A 19,491-nucleotide genomic window follows, 5' to 3' on the forward strand; every position below is an offset into this window, starting at 1 on the left:
TGGACAGGGACCTCAAGGGCTGTAACCAGTGATGCTCCAAGGCCTTGTAATGCCAGAGATTGAACTGCAGTCAGCCACATGCAAAGCAGAACCTCAACCCGTGTATCTCTCTCTATTCCTTCTGTTGAAAGTGTGTTTGTATATTTTACTTCTCAGTTCCAACAACTTTTTGAGTTCTTACATGTCAAAAATATAATATTTTTTTAGCTGAAATATTTTACTATGGTAAATTGAATAATTAGTTGCTGGAATGACTTAAATAAGGAAAGTAACTGAAAATTACATGATACAATAAGAGAAAAAAATAATAACAAATATGTTAACCTGCATTTTGTCTAATTTGACTTTTGATAAGCATGTCAATTCGATCAGCTCTCAAAATGGCTTCTTAATAGAACTTCAATATTTTTTCATGCTCATAATATGCAATCAAATATTCAATACATAAATGAATTATATTTTTTAATGCACCTACCCTCTTGGCTTGTCTTCATATAAACTTTCTTTTGGGAGAACCTGTGAGATCTTTTCTTTCTTCCTTTTAAATAACTAAGTAGCCTTATCTGCTACTGGTATACTGGAATGAACTGAATTTGTGGTTACCTTTTATCTTTGAATCACTATCGTTTCTTAATTAGAGTGTAAGTATTCTAAATTATAACTGACTGAACTTGTTCTTCAAGTCTGTGTTCTTTCTTGAACACATGTCTCATTTCATTGTCTCTATGTTTCTTTTTGTGCTTATTTCCACTCTTAAAAATCCTGTGTTCTCTCTTGCACATGGTCTTCTTACTTTCCCCCCCCTCACATTTTCCTAAATGAGTTTTAATAAAAACGTTCTTACTTCACACATATACATACACACTCACGTATGAGTGATGTCACTTACAATGTGTTATCATGGTATATATACTATATACATTGTTATATATATATATACATATAAAAATAACAGTTTTTAAATGTAAAAACGTTTAACAAAATCATTTTGATTTCTGCAGTTGTAAGGGATCCACAAAATAGACTCATAAAATGTACATATTACAGAAAATATAAAAAATAAAACCTACTTTTAATTTTGTAATAAAAATAATATACTGCTGTGTCTATAGTCATAAAGTAGTTTAAATTTATAAAAACATTTGAAAATATATGGAATGATTGACTTTTTTAAGCACATGTTCTCTGCTCTATTTTCCAGTTCACTAATCTGTTCAATCTATTTTTAATTAAAGCATGCTGTCTCCTGTAATCTTAAACTAATCCTTGAAAATTGGAGACACATGCAAACAGAAAGGAAAGTGAGTCTTGTTGACAGATGATAGGGAACAGTATCAAAACTTTCAGTCTATCACTTGCTAATTTCGGAAGTCAGTATTATTCTTCAGTGGTTCTCTGATTATTTGTTTCATCGTCAGGTCAGGGGCTTGGGAATCTCCATACTAGTGCCTATAATTTCATATTTGGCTCTAGCACTTTCCGCATTTCAGATGGATATAATTGAGAATCCAGTCAAAGGTTGAAAAATAGGAATATTGATCACACTTGCAGACTAAAATAATGACTTAGAGACTAAAATGATTTATGTGTTAGACTTCAAAAGACATAGATTCCAAATGTCTTCTAGGTCATTGCTCTTCAGTATAAACCACAGTTATGCTGACTCAGCACCTTCTTTCCTGGATTAGGATCTAGACATACTAGTCTGCATACATGATCTAGCTTGCCTATCATGTTTTCTAAAGCAACTCTCTATCTCTACTTAGGTCCCATAGCAAGGGGAGTGAATATAATATAAAATTTATATTTATTTTAAATGTAAGTAGAGGCCAGAGACATAGTACATTCAGTAGGGCATTTGCCTTGCATGGAACACATCAAGATTTAATCCTCAGAAGCCCCTGTGGCCCCTAAGCACCCCACTAGGAGTGATCACTTAACACAGAGTCAGGACTAAGCACTGAGCTCCTCCAGGTGTGTCTTAAAACCCAGAAAACAAATTAATTAAAATAAATGTAAGCATAAAAATTTTCTCCTTCCTCCCCCCCCCCCATGCAATTTGAACAACATGAGAAGTTTGTCTTAAATATGATGATCAAGTTTGAAGCTCTGGCACCACAGGTTTTCCCTGGAGCACCCCAGGAGTAATCCCTGAACATAACCAGGTGTGGCCCACCCCACCACTCACCAAAACAAACATAGTTCGTAATGTTTATTTGTGTAAGGTGATTTTAAAGATATATAAATGTCATGTTTCATTATTTATTATATTTTTTGCCAAGGACTGTATATTCAGAGTATCCATTCTGATGAATCTTAACAACATAATCCCTTATCAAACTTTTTGCCAGAGTTCAATACCACATGGTAGGTGGAACTGAAAATTCGTAATGCAGTGAAAAAAAAAATTATTTTTCAGCTTTCAAACTCAGTGCACTTGTAAATTCAGAAGTCTTTCTTCTAAAGAGTTGTACTATTCCCAGCAGAGTTCTAGATGCCTGCAAAAATCTTGTATTTCCACTTCTCACAGTTGCTTCCAGGGCTGGAGCGATAGCACCTACCATAAAGCGGTAGGGCGCTCACCTTTCATGCAGCCGACCCGTGTTCAATTCCTCTGCCTCTCTTGGAGAGCCGGACAAACTACGGAGAGTATCGAGCCCTCGAGGCAGAGCCTGGCAAGCTACCCTTGGAGTATTCAATATGCCAAAAACAGTAACAAGTAAGTCTCACAATGAGAGACATTACTGGTGCCCACTCGAACAAATTGATGAGCAACGGGATGACAGTAACAGTGACAGTGACAGTTGTTTCCAGGAGGACCATCATCCTGGACCTGACTCCTTAGCATATGTAAGTTCTTCAGCAACTCCTCTCCTCAGTTTGACCATGTGTACTCTTTGCAGGTGATAACATCCTTAGGTACGTAATGTTTGAGTTCATAGATTTTATTCCACTCTGGTCCTAATCCTAAACTTTTTGCTCAGATGATTACTGTTCAACAGAACTTTATGGAAGAATGGAAATGTTCTGCCCAGTAACATAGCCACCAGCCAAGTGGCTACTGAGCACTTGAAATGTTTGATCAGTGTTCCTGAAATAGTGGGTATTACTTTCCTGCTTTTGTTTTGTTTTTTTGGTGTGGGGACATACTTAGCAGGATGTAGTACCAGAAAGCAAATGAGTGTGGGCCAACTGTAAGGCAAGCACCTTAACCCCTGTACTAGATCTCTGGTCCTACATCCCTTGTTTACTTTCTTTCTACTATCTTTCTTACCCATCTTTAGAATTCTTTCATAGAAAAATAACCCGAGGCGCTGGTCCTTTTTACAAGAGTTTCAAAGGAGAAGAGGGCTGGCCACAGGCTAGGGAATGTTTTTTCTGCAGAGACTGGACTTCTATTTTCATTACTGCATGTTTCCCTGAGCACTGCTTAAGAGCAACAGCTGAGCACAGAAGCAGAAGCAGTCCCCCTGAGCATCACTAGGTGTGACTCAAACTCCAAAAAGGAAAATAAAGCAGAATAAAGATATTTAAAAGTTTGAGAGGGTGTGTGAGAGGGTGTTTCAGTTTTCTTTTTCCTCGCATTGTGTATAGTTTTTAAATCTTCAAATAATGATCTTAGAAATGAGACCGTTCTTTTTTTTTTTTTGACTTTCAAGTCTTTATTTGTAAATTTGATCAACACACCTCTCCTTTATTTAATAATTTTTCCCGTTCTTTACATCAATTAAGTTTTAGGAAACACATAGACCCATGGGTTTCTAGTATTGCTGGCTTAGCTAACCTGGCCATCAAGATAACTCTGAATATCAGTTTGCTTAAGACTAGGAAAAGTCAGGACCAGAGAAATAGGAGAGCAGGTGGGGTATTTGTCTTGTAGGTGGCTCATGTGGGCTAAATTGTATAGTCCCCAAGCACCACTAGGAGAGATTCCTTAACAAATATCTAGGAGGAAGCCCTGAATACAGCAGGATGTGGCTCAAAACTAAAACAAACAAAATATGAAATGCAGAATATACAGAAATGACATCTTTGTGCCGAAAAGCTATCAGTTCAAATATCATTTTATATCAGCAAGTGCCTGACAGATGAGGGGATAGATTTTTTTTTTTTTGTAAACCACAAAAATGTTTCATTATAGAAACAGGAGTGAAAAGAGTCACTCTATTGCCAGCTATCAGATTTTTCTTATTTTACTGTGAGTTTTCCTTGATTGGAAAGCCAGTGTTTAAATGACACTCAGAAGGCTATTGGATTTAAGTATTTAAAGAGTTCAGCTGTATCAACAGTTCAGTGAATGACTTTCTGAGTGAGGTCAAAGGTCCAGGAATGTCCTCCTTGACAATTGTTACTAGAATTCCTGAGTAAAATCTGCCTTTATTGTCCTCTTCCAAGGTAGCTAGGTGAGCAAAGCCCTGTTAAATAAGAGAACAACTCCTGACAGCAAAGGTGAATTGAATCACTTACATATTGGAGGTTGAAGCAAAACCAGAATTCAAATTTCCTTCAAAATAGTAATAATTGCAAATATTCCTTTTTCTTAGCCTCACGTCTTAAAATTAAAATATGTCTTTCCATTGGCAGGATCTCTGAGCTAATCAATGTCGGGCAACATTAAAATACTAGAAGCCCTGAGCAGGGTCTATGATTTGTGTCAAAAAGTACATGCCTTGCATGTGGGACACTCTCAGTTCAGTGATCCCTGGCATTGAACATGCACAATTGCATGTCCCTTTTATAGCTCTTCTGTTCTTGAACACCACTGGATATGGCTCTGCATGTGGTTCCCCAACCCCTTCTAGCACCTAGCAGAGTAGGTAATGGCTGAAGGCCACAGCTTCTCTGGTTGTGGCATGTATAAGTAATATTGGATGGGCCGCGGATACTGTACAATGGGTAAAGCTATTGCCCTGCAGGCATCCAGCTGGGGTGTGAAGGAAATATTCTTGAGCACAAAGTCAGGAATAAGCCTTGTGCATTGCTGGGTACAATCCCCCAAACAAAAAGTATTAGAAGCCTTTTGTCTGACAATGCAATTTCAGGTACTCTTGAGAAAATTACAAATAGCATTTTTAGGGCTCTGTTTAAAAAAAAATGCATATATTGCTATGCAGAAATCTGTAACATCCTTGGCCATGTAAGAAATTACACGTAAGTGTCAGACATTGTACTGGCAGTTCTCAGGAAGTAGAAAGCAGGCGGGGCTTGGGGGGACCATAAGGGGTGACGGGGATCAAACTGGGGTCAGTCACATTCAAATCAAATGCCCTACCCACTGTACTATCACTCCAGCCTTACCACATAAATCTTTTATAAACTTGACCCATTAAATAAGTGTGTGCTTTAAATTTATGAAATGTTTGTTTTGGTTTGGTTTGGATTTGTTTTGGGGTCTCACTGGACAATGCTCAGGGGTTACTCCTGACTCTGCACTCAGGAATTACTCTTGTCGGTGCTTGAAGGACCATACGGGATGCTGCTTTGAGACCCAAATCAGCCATGTGCCATGCAAACAGTCTACCCTCTATACTATTGCTCAAGCTCCAGAAATTTATGAAACTTGAAATTTTTTATTGATCATCTTGGAATTTCCCTGCTTTTTATAATTATGCAATCCTTTAAAACATTTGCTGAAGGGCTGTAGAGAAAGTATAGTGGGTAAGCCACTTGACTTGCATGTGACTAATCTGGATTCAATCCTCAGCACTGCATATGATCCCCAGAACTACTGTCAGGAGTAAGCCCTGTGCACTGCCAGCTATGGCCCAGAAACCAGAAAATAAAACATTTGCTGAGCCCCAGGTTTGTGTCAGGCTCTTTTCTAGGTGCTGGAATCAGCTGTGAACAGGGCATCAAAGCCTCTGTTCTCTCAGGGATTACTAGTAGTGAGAAGCAATAAACAAATAAAACACCAATCATGAATTCTAAGCAGGAACTTCCTAAAGAATAATATATAGTCATTGGTCCAACAGTTATTTCTGGGAATACAAGCCTGTCTGGGAAAGGTGACTTTGGACTTGATGAAATCATTAGGGAAGTCGTATTGTTCAACAGTGGTTTTCTAGAGGGTCAGAAGGTTGAAAAACACTGATATAGATTATTGAAGAGAGATTTGTTTGAATACTCTGGGAACATCAAGAGAAAGGCAGCAAAGGTAAACTGAGGAGGAATAACCTGCAAAGTAGGGGGAAGGAAATCAGAAAGGGAGAATTGTGGCATCAAAGGATCTACCAAGGTGAAAGTTGGGTTTTGGTTGTGTTTTGTTTGTTTTGACTTGGTTTTGGAGCTACACCTGGTAGTACTCAAGGCCTACTCCTGGCTTTTCACTCAGGGATCATTTCTGATGGGTCTTGGGAGACCAAAAAAGTTGAAAGTTTTTAAGGGGAGGTAAATAACTGGCAAATACTCCCAAGCGGTAAATGAAAACATCAGAGACTTCAGCTTTGAGAGTTATACATGAGCTGACAAAAGCCTTCTTTAAGGAACAGATAGGGATGGGTTGAGAACAGACTAGAAGTGAGAAATACAAGAAAGAGCAAGAGTAAGAGAATTTAGTAAAGGAAAAGAAGTTACACACCCTGAACTAAAATGCTGGAGATTCCAGAATGGCATGTGCTGATTTCTCTGTCTTTAGATTCCATTGAAGTCTAGTTTTGTTTTATCTGAAGCTGTCGAGATCTGTCAATGTCAGACAAGAGCACTCCAAAGAATTATAAATGAACTGGAGTCAAAGAGGAACAATTATGTGAGAAAAGTTTTTAAAAATCTGTTTGTCATATTTTCTAAGCAATCATCATCATACCTATTGATATTAGGACACTCTTGACATAATAGTCTATTTTTCCTATGAAATTGAAATGAATAACATATGAAATATTATTGATAAAAATTTAATTATTGGTGGCGAGATCAAGGATGAAAGTGCTAAATGTTACTTTATCCTGATGTTATTTGTAAACCTGAAAGAACTGGATAAAAAAATAGCATGTGTCTTTTTTGAAATTTTAGTAACCTATTAATTTCACTTTTAGAAATAAACTTATAATTCCTGGCATTATCTTAACACTAGGTTTGGTGAACAATCTCAATTCTTACTTGTCTGATGGGGTAGTGTGTGAACCACATAGATAACCTAATAATTTCAAAATGCCAAAGTTTTTTTAAATGCATTGCTTTAAATTCCATTATCAAAAATTTCCCGTTCCCTCCTTTATTTGTATTGTTGTTGTCATTATCAGAGATAATGATACCACACTTTGGTTGTGGTACTTGTCTTAGATCACAGATATTATGGTTTTGCTAGGAATTCCAAACAGCAGTAACACCATGGTCACATTTGTGTATGTGATTGGTGCTAAGGATCAATCTCATGGCCTCATAATTTGCAAGGTGTCCTGTCACTGATCTGTCTCTGGCTATCATGATGCATTCCATTTATTCTGTAAAAAAGCAACCTAATTCCTACTACAAGTAAGATCATACAAGTTTATCATCACTAAATTACCATTTATTATCTTTTCCTATTTATTGACCAACAACTCAGGTCTTGGAAATCCATAAAAACTTTGTATCAGAGAGTTGAAAGCTATATGAACAGCTATAATAGATGGAGTACATTCTGGACTTAATAAAATGTAGATCAGTTAGAGAGAGTATCATGATGAATCTCTATTAAACTCAAACATGATGAATCTCTATTAAACTCAAACAACCTTTATCTCTTATTGTTACTACTGAAAGAAAACCCAAGAATTGTACTATCTCAAAGAAATCTAGAAACAATGTTATAATTCTAAAAATTCTATAAATCTAAAAACAATGCTACAAGGTTATATACTAAAATATCCACCCACTTCGCCACGCCTGCAGCTCCAGTATGACTGAGGAGGACAAGGGAGCTGCTTTGGACACCAGCAGCCCACCAGCAACCTGCAGTATGTGATTTGAGCATTTCCGCCAGGCCCCCCGTGCGGGGGCCCGGCATTTCTCTTTTTTTTTAATCTCTCTCTCTCCCTCAACCTCTCCTGGGCACAGCACAGCCTCCACCCCACTTCTCTGAGCACAAAATGGAGACACGCACCGAAATGAGCGGCGCGGCTGGCGGGAGATCGAGGGCGGGGAAGTACCGGTCTCCGCCCACCTCGGACACTTATAGAGAGTGCAGCCACTGGGCCTTCCCACTTCGCCGCACCCGCAGCTCCAGTATGACTGAGGAGGACAAGGGAGCTTTCCCACTTCCGCCCGTGCGGGGGCCCGGTATTTCTCTAGGTTTTCCCATCTTATGAGCACCATAAAAGGGTAAAAGATTGTAGTGATAGAATTTCAGGCAGAATTTTCCCTGGACTTTATACAGAAACCCAAAACCCAAACCCTTTATACAGATGACCTAATGTCATCTAATCATCAGCAATATGAAATGGTTCCCTTTTAACGGGTTGGACTTTGGTGGGAAACCCTAACAAGAATAGTAAGTTTTTTGTTGAAATATTGAAGGCAACCAAAATGGTAGCCATCTCTCTAGATTGAACTAAGCCATATCCCCACGCCAGCTGAGAAGAAATATCCTTCTTTCTCGGGAAGAAATGCGGCGGGTGGCGTTAACCATAGTATGATGTCCATTAAGTTGACACGGACCTGGTGGCATGGGAATGGGATATAAGGGAATAAAGTATTATGTACATGGAACAGCAGGATACTGGTGGAATCTTGAGCCAGGGCCGATACCAGCACACTAATTTTGGTTCCAGAAACTGCAGACTTTCTACCAGACTATCAACTAAGCCAGAGCCCCACGCCGGCTGATGACAGGAAATAACCATCTTTTCCGTTTTTTTTTCCTTTGTCAGGCAGCGTGGTGAATACTAAACAGGCGTGAACTCGGTGGTGCGGGTCGAGGGGGGAAAAAAATAGAAAAGTTATGTAACAAACAATGGGACTTGCTTGAAACCCCAGCAACAATAGCGAGTAATGTGTTGAAACATAGAATGTAACCAAGATAAAGCGTAAACTAAGTGAAACTTACCAATTTCAAGGGTGGGGACGGGGGGGGGGGGGCGTGCGAGGTATACTGGGGTGGTTGGTGATGGAATAGGGGCACTGGTGAAGGGAAGGGTGTTTGAGTATTGTATAATTGACATAATCTTGAAAACTATGTAACCCTCCACATGGCGATTCAATAAAATTTAATTAAAAAAAATAAAATATCCAATGTTATGTGAAGGATATCCCAAGAAGTTTATTATCACATCAAAATTATTTGCTTCACTTTCATTTGCTCCTAAATACAACTCAGTTTTCATCTATCTTTCTTGACATCAGTCATTCTTTCTGTTTTTATAAAATTGGCCCAGTAGTATTTCTCAGATATCCTCTGGGAATTATCTGGGAGCGATACAGAGTAAGGACAAATTGAGAGGCTGACCCCTTGTTAGCCACGTCAAATTGTTAAGGCTTTAAAATCAATGGAGTCCCAGATGTCAAAGCAAGATATCCATATTTTATCACATACCTATTTAATCGCAGCTATCCATCATTCATCCATTTAGGCTTTATAGGAAGGCTCTGTTGCAACCTTCTTTTCTTCTTCTTTTAAATCAATATGAAGAGTAACGTGTATGTGTGTGTGTGTGTGTGTGTGTGTGTGTGTGCGTGCACTGAATGCTATTTATTCCCTTACTTTATATACTACATAGTATAAGACATTCCTGTATTTGCTCTCCCATATGCTTTGTGAAACTTATGAACTTTCGTGTTTGCATTTAAGTCATACAGTGATCATTTACCTGTCCCTCCACCAGTGTCCATTGTCCTCTACCAATGTTCCCGGTATCCCTTCCACCACCCCTACCCATCCCCACCACCGCACCCTGCCTCTGAGGCAGGGCATTCCCTTTTGTTCTCTCTCCTTTTGGGAAAGAGTAATACTTTTTAAAGTGAAGAAAAACATAAAGGATAGAGTATTAAAGGGAGATGTGAAATAGCTGTTTCAACTGACCAAGGAAATATAATAGATAATTCTCAGAGCCCATTTGAGAGTTGAGATCATGAATTTAAAATATTCCTATTTAGTCCATTCAAATTAGACCTAGTATTTTTTATTGTTTGTAAGTATATAGATTTTCCCGAAGCATTTGAATTCATTGTATCACAAATTGTAATTTGGGAATCTAGCTTTTACATGTTCTTCTATAGTTGTGTAATTAGTCTGTAGAAAGCTGTTTTTATTCTTGGGATATGCTTCATCTGTTAAGTACAATTAATAATGTCTGCTATGCCAACTCACTATCATTCATAAATTTTATAATCCTTATTATAAGGATATATGTGCTTTCTGCATTTCAATATTCTCGTAGGACACAGTTAGAAACCCATAGTCACAGAAGGAAAAAAGAAAATGCAGCTTTTGTCTCTGGAAATAACGTTATGGAGACACATGTTTATGTTGGGTAGCCATCCAAGTCTTTATATATATAATTTTGAAAATTGAGTAGGTGATAAGTGATAGAGGAGATGATGAAGGCTTTAAATATTGTGGTCCATCAATGAAGAAATGATCAATATTAAAAAAAAAAGCTCGAGATAAGTCAGAGAGATAGCACAGCAGGTAGAACATTTGCTTTGCATGCAGTTGACCCAGGATGGATTCTGGTATTTCATATGGCCCTCTGAACACCACCAGGAGCAATTACTGAGGACAGAGCAATGATCAGAAGTAACCCTGATCATTGCTGGTTGTGAGCAAAAAAAAAAAGAACAAACAAAAAAAGCATGAAAATTCTTTTTGTCCTAAGTATTGTTTCAAAGGAGGCAGGGGCCCTGAATTATGGGTGGAGGTTGCTCTTTTGTAAAGTACATTTACAAGTACAAAAGAAAGTTTCCTTCTATAAAGGGTGTTTCCCTCACTGTATCAGAAAGACCTAATCTCTTTAACTCAGATCTTTGCTAACACCTTTATCAGTGGAAAAGGTTGTACTTAAATCCTTGCCATACCCTTGTTGACAATACCTTTCCTGGTGATGTCCCATGGCTGACCTTCCTTTCCTACCACCCCCGTGTCCTTTGTCTTAGCTGAGGTTATTTGAGGTGGTTAACTGAAGCTATGTGGGTGAGTCATTCAGTTTTACTTGCTTTCTCTTATATACACAAGGTGTTACTGCTAAACTTTCTTCTTTTATCAATCTTTTGATTATTTACTACCTTTAAAAGACGTAGAGGAGAACCTGATAAATTTCCCTGTACTCACTTCTATAGAATCTTCTTTGAGCAAAACCATCATTTTATAGGGTGGAATATAAAAATGAAAATAATTTTTACAACTCACATAAAGAATATGTGGTAAACGAGCAAAAAACAATATTGTTTTGCTTTACACTTCCAATTACATTAAGGGCAGCAAGCATTTCTTAAACACAAACAACCGTTATACTCTCTGACACTAGAAATTCCAGTTTTTTAATAAGATCACATAGATAATAAAAGAAGCCTGAAATATATACAAATCAAATAATTGCTTTTCATAATTTATGCGTAATTAAAAGAGAATTTTTTTTAAAATGTAATTAATGTTAAAGCCAATGTATACCACCAGTGGCTCACACTTTAATATGGATTTTTAACACATACTGTGCTCGAGGGTCAATATGCTAAATGCTTATTCTGCTATTCTCAATGTCAAACTGAAGTAGCAAAGTGTTTTAGTCACATCATCAAAATGCTAAATCAGTCTTATTTTAGATTAAATAAAAAGAATAAAATTATAATATAAATAAGAGTGGTGAGAGTGAGAGTCAATATTCTAAGGTTTCAGAGATAATAAAAATGTTTCCTGGAATACTCTGAGGAGGCTTCATAGAGGAAACAGGACTTGACCCAGATTTAAAGAGTTTGTCCGGAAAGGCATACATAATTATAACAGACATGCCTGCTAAAATAAGTGAGAAAATTGATTGGAAAAGGGAACAGTGCTTTGTGAAATGTTCCCATGATGGCTCAGTTCTACTGCAAATGCAGGGCCAATCAAAGAGGAAAGCATTGATGGGTCAAAAATGAACTTTATGGGTCTGGATAATAGTATAGCAGGTAGAGCACTTGCTTTGTTTGCAGCCAATGCAGTTTGACCCTTAATCTCCAGCACCCCATATGATCCTTCATGCCTCTAGGATTGATTCCCTGAGAGCAGAGCCCGAAATAAGCTCTAAGCACATCTGGATGCAGCCCTAAAACAAAAAACAGCAGCAACAACAATAAAGAGCTTTATTAGGAAACAACCACATACATCCCCCAAAGAGCCATCTTGTCTGCAGGGTCACAAAAAGGGTTTTTATAGAGAAAGAACAGGGACAATTTTATTTTATTTTATTTTATTTATTTAAAAAATTTTTATTAGTGAATCACTATGAAATACAGTTACAGAGTGACAAACTTTCATGCTTGAGTTTTAGTCATACAATGATCGAGTGCCCATCCCTCCACCAATGCCCATTTTCCACCATCAATGGTCCCGGCATCCTTCCCACCACCCCCACCCCACCCCCTACACCCCATGTCATCTCTGTGGCAGGGAATTCCCTTTTGCTGTCTCTCTCTCCTTTTAGGTGTTGTGGTTTGCTAGAGAGGTATTAAGTGGGAATCATAGAACAGGGACAATTTTAAAGAGTTAACCATGTGACTACAATCAGCTAGTCATTTAAGTAAATGAGCAAAGACTTCAAAACTCAAATAAAACTTGGTTATCATTAAACCACAAGTAAATTTACTTAAAGAATTGATGATAACACTAACATGAACTAAAGTTATTTAAATAACATATCTCCATTTTCTAACTGTTTAAACAATTTAGAGATTGACAAAAGTAACAAAAGTCTTATGAAGGTTTTTGTTCCTTTAGTAATGAAAAGTGAAAATCTGATTTTGCTCAAATATACTACATCATTAAAACTTAATTCTAAGATCCTTATAGTAATGCTACTTAATCACTATAAGGTGATTTCTTTCCCTAAAGATTTCTTTCCCTAAAACCCAAGTCTCAAGTTTTCTACATATATTTTTTTTAACTTTCACATTCCTTCTCATAACTTTTCTTCATATCATTTAACCAGTTTTATTTTAAAACAGAATTTCTTCTTTACCTTAATTAAAGATTCTCCATCCTTCATTTTTATTAATTAAAACAAACATCTAACTCATTATAATAAGCTTATTACAACTAGATTTTTCCAAGAGATTTAGAAAACAACATTAAATCACACCTTCCAAATAGTCCTCTAAAATTGGTGGTTAGCACAGCTTCCTTCAAAAATAGTTCTGTAGAACAAATATAATAACCTCACAGTACCTATATTGCAAACCATAAAGCCTCACCTGGGGAGGGGAGAGGGAGAAAGAGAGAGAGAGAGAGAGAGAGAGAGACAGAGACAGAGACAGAGACAGAGACAGAGACAGAGACAGAGACAGAGAGGCAGAGAGGCAGAGACAGAGAGAGCAACAGAGAGAGACACAGATGGAGAGTAGGAGAGTGCCTGCCATACAGACAAGCTGGGGGAGGGAAACTGTATCTCATGGTGGTTCAATTAAAAAAATAACCCTTTAAACTTTTACTAAAACTCAAATAGCTTCAGTTTAATCAGGAATGGAATCCTATATTGGTCAATTTGATATCAATATCTTTCCTGAAACAATCATTATTTTTTACTCTCATTAAGTAGCTCTAAAATTTTAGACTAACAAGAAAATCTCAGAGATTACGTATTCCTAGATATTTCAATAATTTGGTTTAACGTTTTACTTTTAGCAAGTTTACCTGACTTAGAAATTCCACTTATGGAAATCCCACAAGTATTTTGTCTTCATTCTAGAAAAATGTTTGCAAGACAAAATCAGAATGTCAGAATCTCTGACTAAGTCTTGAGCACAGCCAAGTGTGACCCAGAACAACAACAACACACACACACACACACACACACGCACTTTCTTTGACTTTGTTTCAACAGTTATATAGTTCTTCCTCAAGTGTTTTATCCTTAATGTTGCTAAATTATACTTTCATTTATAAGAAAAAGACAGTCTAATTCCTAGAAGAGAGACATGAATTGATTTACAGATCTGGATTGAAGTCCAGCTACTATTCCCATGCCTAGAACAAAGTGAAAAAAAAAAATTACGCCAAGTTCACAGGAAAGCAGATCAGATGGAAGGGAAGGAATTTTCTTGAGCATTCACCATAAGGGGGCTTTCCCCATTTATAACTATTTTTCCAAACCACTGAGAATGGTTTCCTGCAGTGAACTACAATTGCAGCTGGCTTCGAAAAACTGTAACCGAAGGTTTAGTTCCACTGCTGTTTGACAGCCCATCATAGGAGTCACAGCTATAGATGGAGAATGAACTTTTTGGTAACCAATCAGCAAGACAAAAGATGATGGGTCCATGTTCCCAAAGTAACCATCCTGTCTGCATGATACCAAGAAGTGTTTTGTTTTGTTTTGTTTTGTTTTGTCGGAAAAGAACGGGACAAGGAGTGAGCTGCAGTCTAGTGGGCATCAAAATGAACAATAAAATCCCCCAAGGGCCAGTATTTTGAGGCATACTCTATCCTATCTACTGACCTAAACAGAGTAAGGGTTAGGCTTTGGGATAAGGATAAATTAAGGATAAACCATGGCTACGTTTAGGTTTTTGGGCAAGAATTGTCTCTTTCTAATATTTATCTCTGCTCCAGTTTCAGAAGCAAAGGCAATTTTATCCCTCACGGTAAGCTGCCCCATGAATATACACATGTGTTGTGTTCATTGTCTCCTTTAATTTTTTTCACAGCAGAGATGCACCCATATATTAAATTGTTAAGGTATAATTAATTTCCTATAAGGTTTAAGCAAGGTGCTCTGCTCTAAATTTTCTCTAGGTCAATAGTCTTTCTCCACATTTCTGTTATCTTTGTCTGTGCTTCACTCTACCCATTCCCATAATGGAAGATGGGTGTTCCATTAGTGGGGTGGGAACTGAAAATAAATATATTGTAAACATTTGTCTTTAACATTTATGCGGTTCTTCATCATCATCATCTTCTTCTCTCTCTGTCTCTCTCTCTCTCTGTCTCTCTCTTTCTCTCTCTCTCTGTTTATTTTTGGTTTTAGGTCACACCTGGTGATACTCAGGGGTTACAGCTGATTCTGCACTCAGAGATCACTCCTGGTAGTGTTTGGGAGACAATATGAGACACTGGGGATTGATGCAGGGTTAGTCACCTGCAAGACAAATATCCTAACTGCTGTACTATCACTCTGGCTCTGATGAGTTAATTCTCATAAGAAAGAAACACAATGTGTACTATGATATATTCAATAATGCAAGACAGCAGAGAGGGAGAGCTATGAGACAAACAAGGATTGTTCATGATTGTCAGACGTTCAAGGTTCGCAAAATTGATGCTTATAGAATTTCAGGAAGAAGAAATATGAACAATAACTTTTGCATTTCATCAATTTTTGCATTGAATGTGGTGTTTTTATATAATAATGTGAAATACTATAGTACCAAAGCACTGTCATCCCATTGTTCATCGATTTGCTCGAGCGGGCACCAGTAATGTCTCCATTGTGAGACTTCTTGTTACTGTTTTTGGCATATTGAATACACCACGGGTAGCTTGCCAGGCACTGCCGGATACTCTCAGTAACTTGCTTGGCTCTCTGAGAGGGATGAAGGAATCAAACCCAGGTCGACCACGTGCAAGGCAAATGCCTTACCCACTGTGCTCCAGTCCAATGTGAAATCCAGAGAAGATAAATAAATAGCTAGGGTTTTGTGTCTTGCAACGGATTTGTAATTGTTTTATTTGCCATTGTGAAGTTTTAAGCATAAGTGACTATGATTGCATTTAAATGGAGTTTACTTCTTTCTGGGTAGAGGATGAGTAAGTAGGAGAAAGGAAAGGATAGAGTGAATAATGCAAAACATGCCACATAATATTTCTTAGTTCTAGTTCTTATACTACTTATATGGTTTGTAGCTTGGAATAATCTTTAATTGCTAAATTATACCAAGTGAGATGTTGGAAAAAATACTATCAGGGAAGAAAAAGCAAGATAGTGATATGGGGCAAAATAAATAAATAAAATCTTGGACCATTGGAAGACATCTCAAGAAGTTGAGCACATGTTTTGCATGCGAGGCATCCATATTTGATCTATGGTATTTTATGTGATCACCATCAGTTTCACAGAGTTGGGGGAGACTCTAGAAACTGCTGGCTGTGGCCTCTGAAACTAACATAATAAAATAATTTTTTAAAAAAAATTAAATGTTTTAAAAGATTTTGATTCTTCTAATAGTATTTTAATATATATCCCTTATGTTGCCTGTTAAACTGTTTCTTTACTTTCTTGTGTGTATTTTACCAGGAAAAAAAACTGAGCTTAATGAGAGGAATCTCCTTTTCTAAACTTTCCTATTCCACAAAAATAGGGTGGGTTGACTTTGTTTAAAACTCCATAAGCATTCACTCCTACTCTGGTTTCATTTCCATAATGAACTTCAAATAGCCTCTTCCAGACTTCAGTTGGTGATATCATAGAGGCTTTGTAAAACTTCAAATTAAAGGGCCAGAACAGGGATTTAGAAAATTGCACTGCAGTGAAGAAATCATTTCATAGAATGAATCAAATTTGACTTATTAACTCTATGTTGAAACCTTACCAGACTCAATCTCTACAGAAAGAGGTCAAAACAATAGTGTTTGACTACTGTTTGCTTTGAGGAAGATTTTTGTAATGAAACATTTGAAAGACAACAGAACATATGCAAATGAATAATCTTAGTTTCAACAGAATTCTCCATCTTTTCTTCTGTTTCACTGCATAAAGGAGTACTTTCTTCTTAAGTCTGAATTTGGTTCATAAATTTTAAGTATCAAAAGTCACAAGTGAATCAGAACCTTGCTTTCAGAACATTTGGTTTTAACCATTTGCTTCCTGTTCACATCTTACATTTCAAATATATATACAACTGCAAAGATACACATTTATATACTTGTGTACAAATTTATTTACATTTCTAATTCTTCCTAGCACAGTCTAAAATGAAACATATACTCAATGATTAGTTAGATAAGAAACATTTAAAACAATTATTGCAAAAATTAAGCTAATGCACCTACTTTCTTTGTAACTTACAAATAAATTGCTTAACTCAAAGTGAATTAAGTGAATTGAGTGAATCTTATTTATACATTTCAGGAGTGATAAATTTATTAATGTGAATTTTTAGGCTTTATAAAAGGGAATGCTCTTGGGGGAGGGTCAATCTTTCATGATTTTAATAAACCAGGAGAATGATGCTAAAATGAACATATTTTGTTAAAAATAACCCACCACTTTTTATTTTTTAAACATTCTCGTTTTTTTTATAGTGGGAACTTTGTCTTACTCTTTTGCATGGGCCTGTACTATTAAGATAAGCACACTTGGTTTGTCTGAAATGGTTTCATTCTGGGTTGGGTCATAGAATGAATGGGTGGGGTATAAAATATTCATAGGGAAGGAAATAAGTAATATTAATGTTACAATAAGGAACAAAATTGCCAAAGTTCATTTCAAATGTTCACAGATGTTTAGCCATGTCAATAAGCATTCTTTCCAAAATTAAATTATAGGACTGTGTTGTACTCATTTTCCTTTTATTTTTCCATGATTGGCGGGTGAGAAGAGGAGCTACAGAAATCTCTTGGATTGATCTGTTTATTCTTGAATGTGGAAACTTGAAGTACTATCAGCCAGAAGGCAGATTCCCACATAGTTACAATTCATATCTTCTCTTGCGGTCGTACTGCTACTGGAAAAATTGCTCCTTGTCAGTTATTATTTATAATTTATGCAACTTTTATCATGTTGTTTCAATAAAAACAAGAACTTATTAGTGAGTGTGTGAAGGAAAGAGGAAGCTTCAGAAAATTCAATTTAATCTTACTTGATATGATTCTACCAGCTGGGCTTGACAAGAAGTCATATGCCCATATGCCCTTTTAGGAGGGAAGATAGTATTTGCACTTAAGATGGTTTTGTTTGAGTCAAATGATCCGGCCTCTACTGTTTTATCTTAAACTTGTGGAGAAGGTTTATGTTTCTGATGAGGTCAGCCAGATAATGCACTGGTAACCCAAGCCCGTTTATCCTCTGGCTAAGGGGTATGTTACATTATACTTTACCTTTCAACCCCAAAGGATGATCTGAGTTATAAGGTGTTATGTGCTTACCCTGCACTGAGGTACATCTTTCAGATTAGCATTTGAAATCTTACCTTTGAAGTGCAGTGTGTCTTCCTTTTAGTGTTTGGATGAGTAGAGTTTGTGGTCAAGGCTGCGAGTTACATAGACACCTAGAATTTCTGGGTTTTTCCACTGGCATTATCACTGGGGACTCTATTATCTTCCTCTACAAATTTGTCACCCCTTTTGTCATCTCTATTTTAGTTGGTGACACTGGTTTTCATTAGCTTATCAAACTAAAGAACTGGAAGTTCATTGATTCTTCCCATCACTGAGTTTAAATTCCTAGTTTCATTTTCCATCTCTGATTTTGTCCTTTAATTTGTTTCTCATAGTTTGTTCAATATAAAATTCATTGGAAGAGACTGTAATTCAGATATTTCTCATACAAACGGATGGAAAAAATTCAAAAGGCTTTGGGAATTTAGGCATTTGCCTAATAAATCATTATGCAAAAAAATACATCATTTTGACAGTTATCAAAAAAGCATATTTAAAGAAAATGGATTATCATTATTTTTATTTTTTAATTTACAATAATAATTTTTGCTTATATGGTAAAAAAACTCACTACACATAAAGTTATACTGTTATAGTAAATGTCAAGAGAGCAAAAAAATACTTGGAAATATACCAAAGAAACAGAAAACAGAGAAGTGATATAATTTTAAATTTAAACTCATATATTAAAATATATACATATGCATATAAATATATTTGTGTGTATGTATATATATCCTCTATACTTAAATACTAAATAAAAAGAAATGGCAGATATAATTACCAATAATTTAGCACAACTCTGGTTATGAAGCATATTGTTGTTTTAAATTTATAATTATCTACTATGTAGATTTTCCGTTATAGAAAATACACATTTTTTAATTGGCATTTATAAAATCCTAGATTACAAGTTAGATGCTTTCCTTGTACACATAGAGCCAACTAATTTCTTTCCCTGGCACCATATATGGTCCCCTGAATACCACTCTATTGATGCCAGAGACAGATGCAAGAGTAAACTCTGAGAAAACAGGTGGGTGTAACCCCTCTGCCCTACAATATCCTAAAATGGATTTCAATAATGGTAAAGCAAATTCACCTAAAAATTTCTATTAAGAAATGTTTTTATTTGTTATATTTATAATAATTACTAAAAGTAAAATACACATTTTTGAAATAAGGTTAAAATCTGTCATTTTCTTTTTTCACTTTTACATTCTCTCTGAAGC

The sequence above is a fragment of the Sorex araneus genome, chromosome 1 (assembly GCF_027595985.1).
Source record: "Sorex araneus isolate mSorAra2 chromosome 1, mSorAra2.pri, whole genome shotgun sequence".
Taxonomy (NCBI): domain Eukaryota; kingdom Metazoa; phylum Chordata; class Mammalia; order Eulipotyphla; family Soricidae; genus Sorex; species Sorex araneus.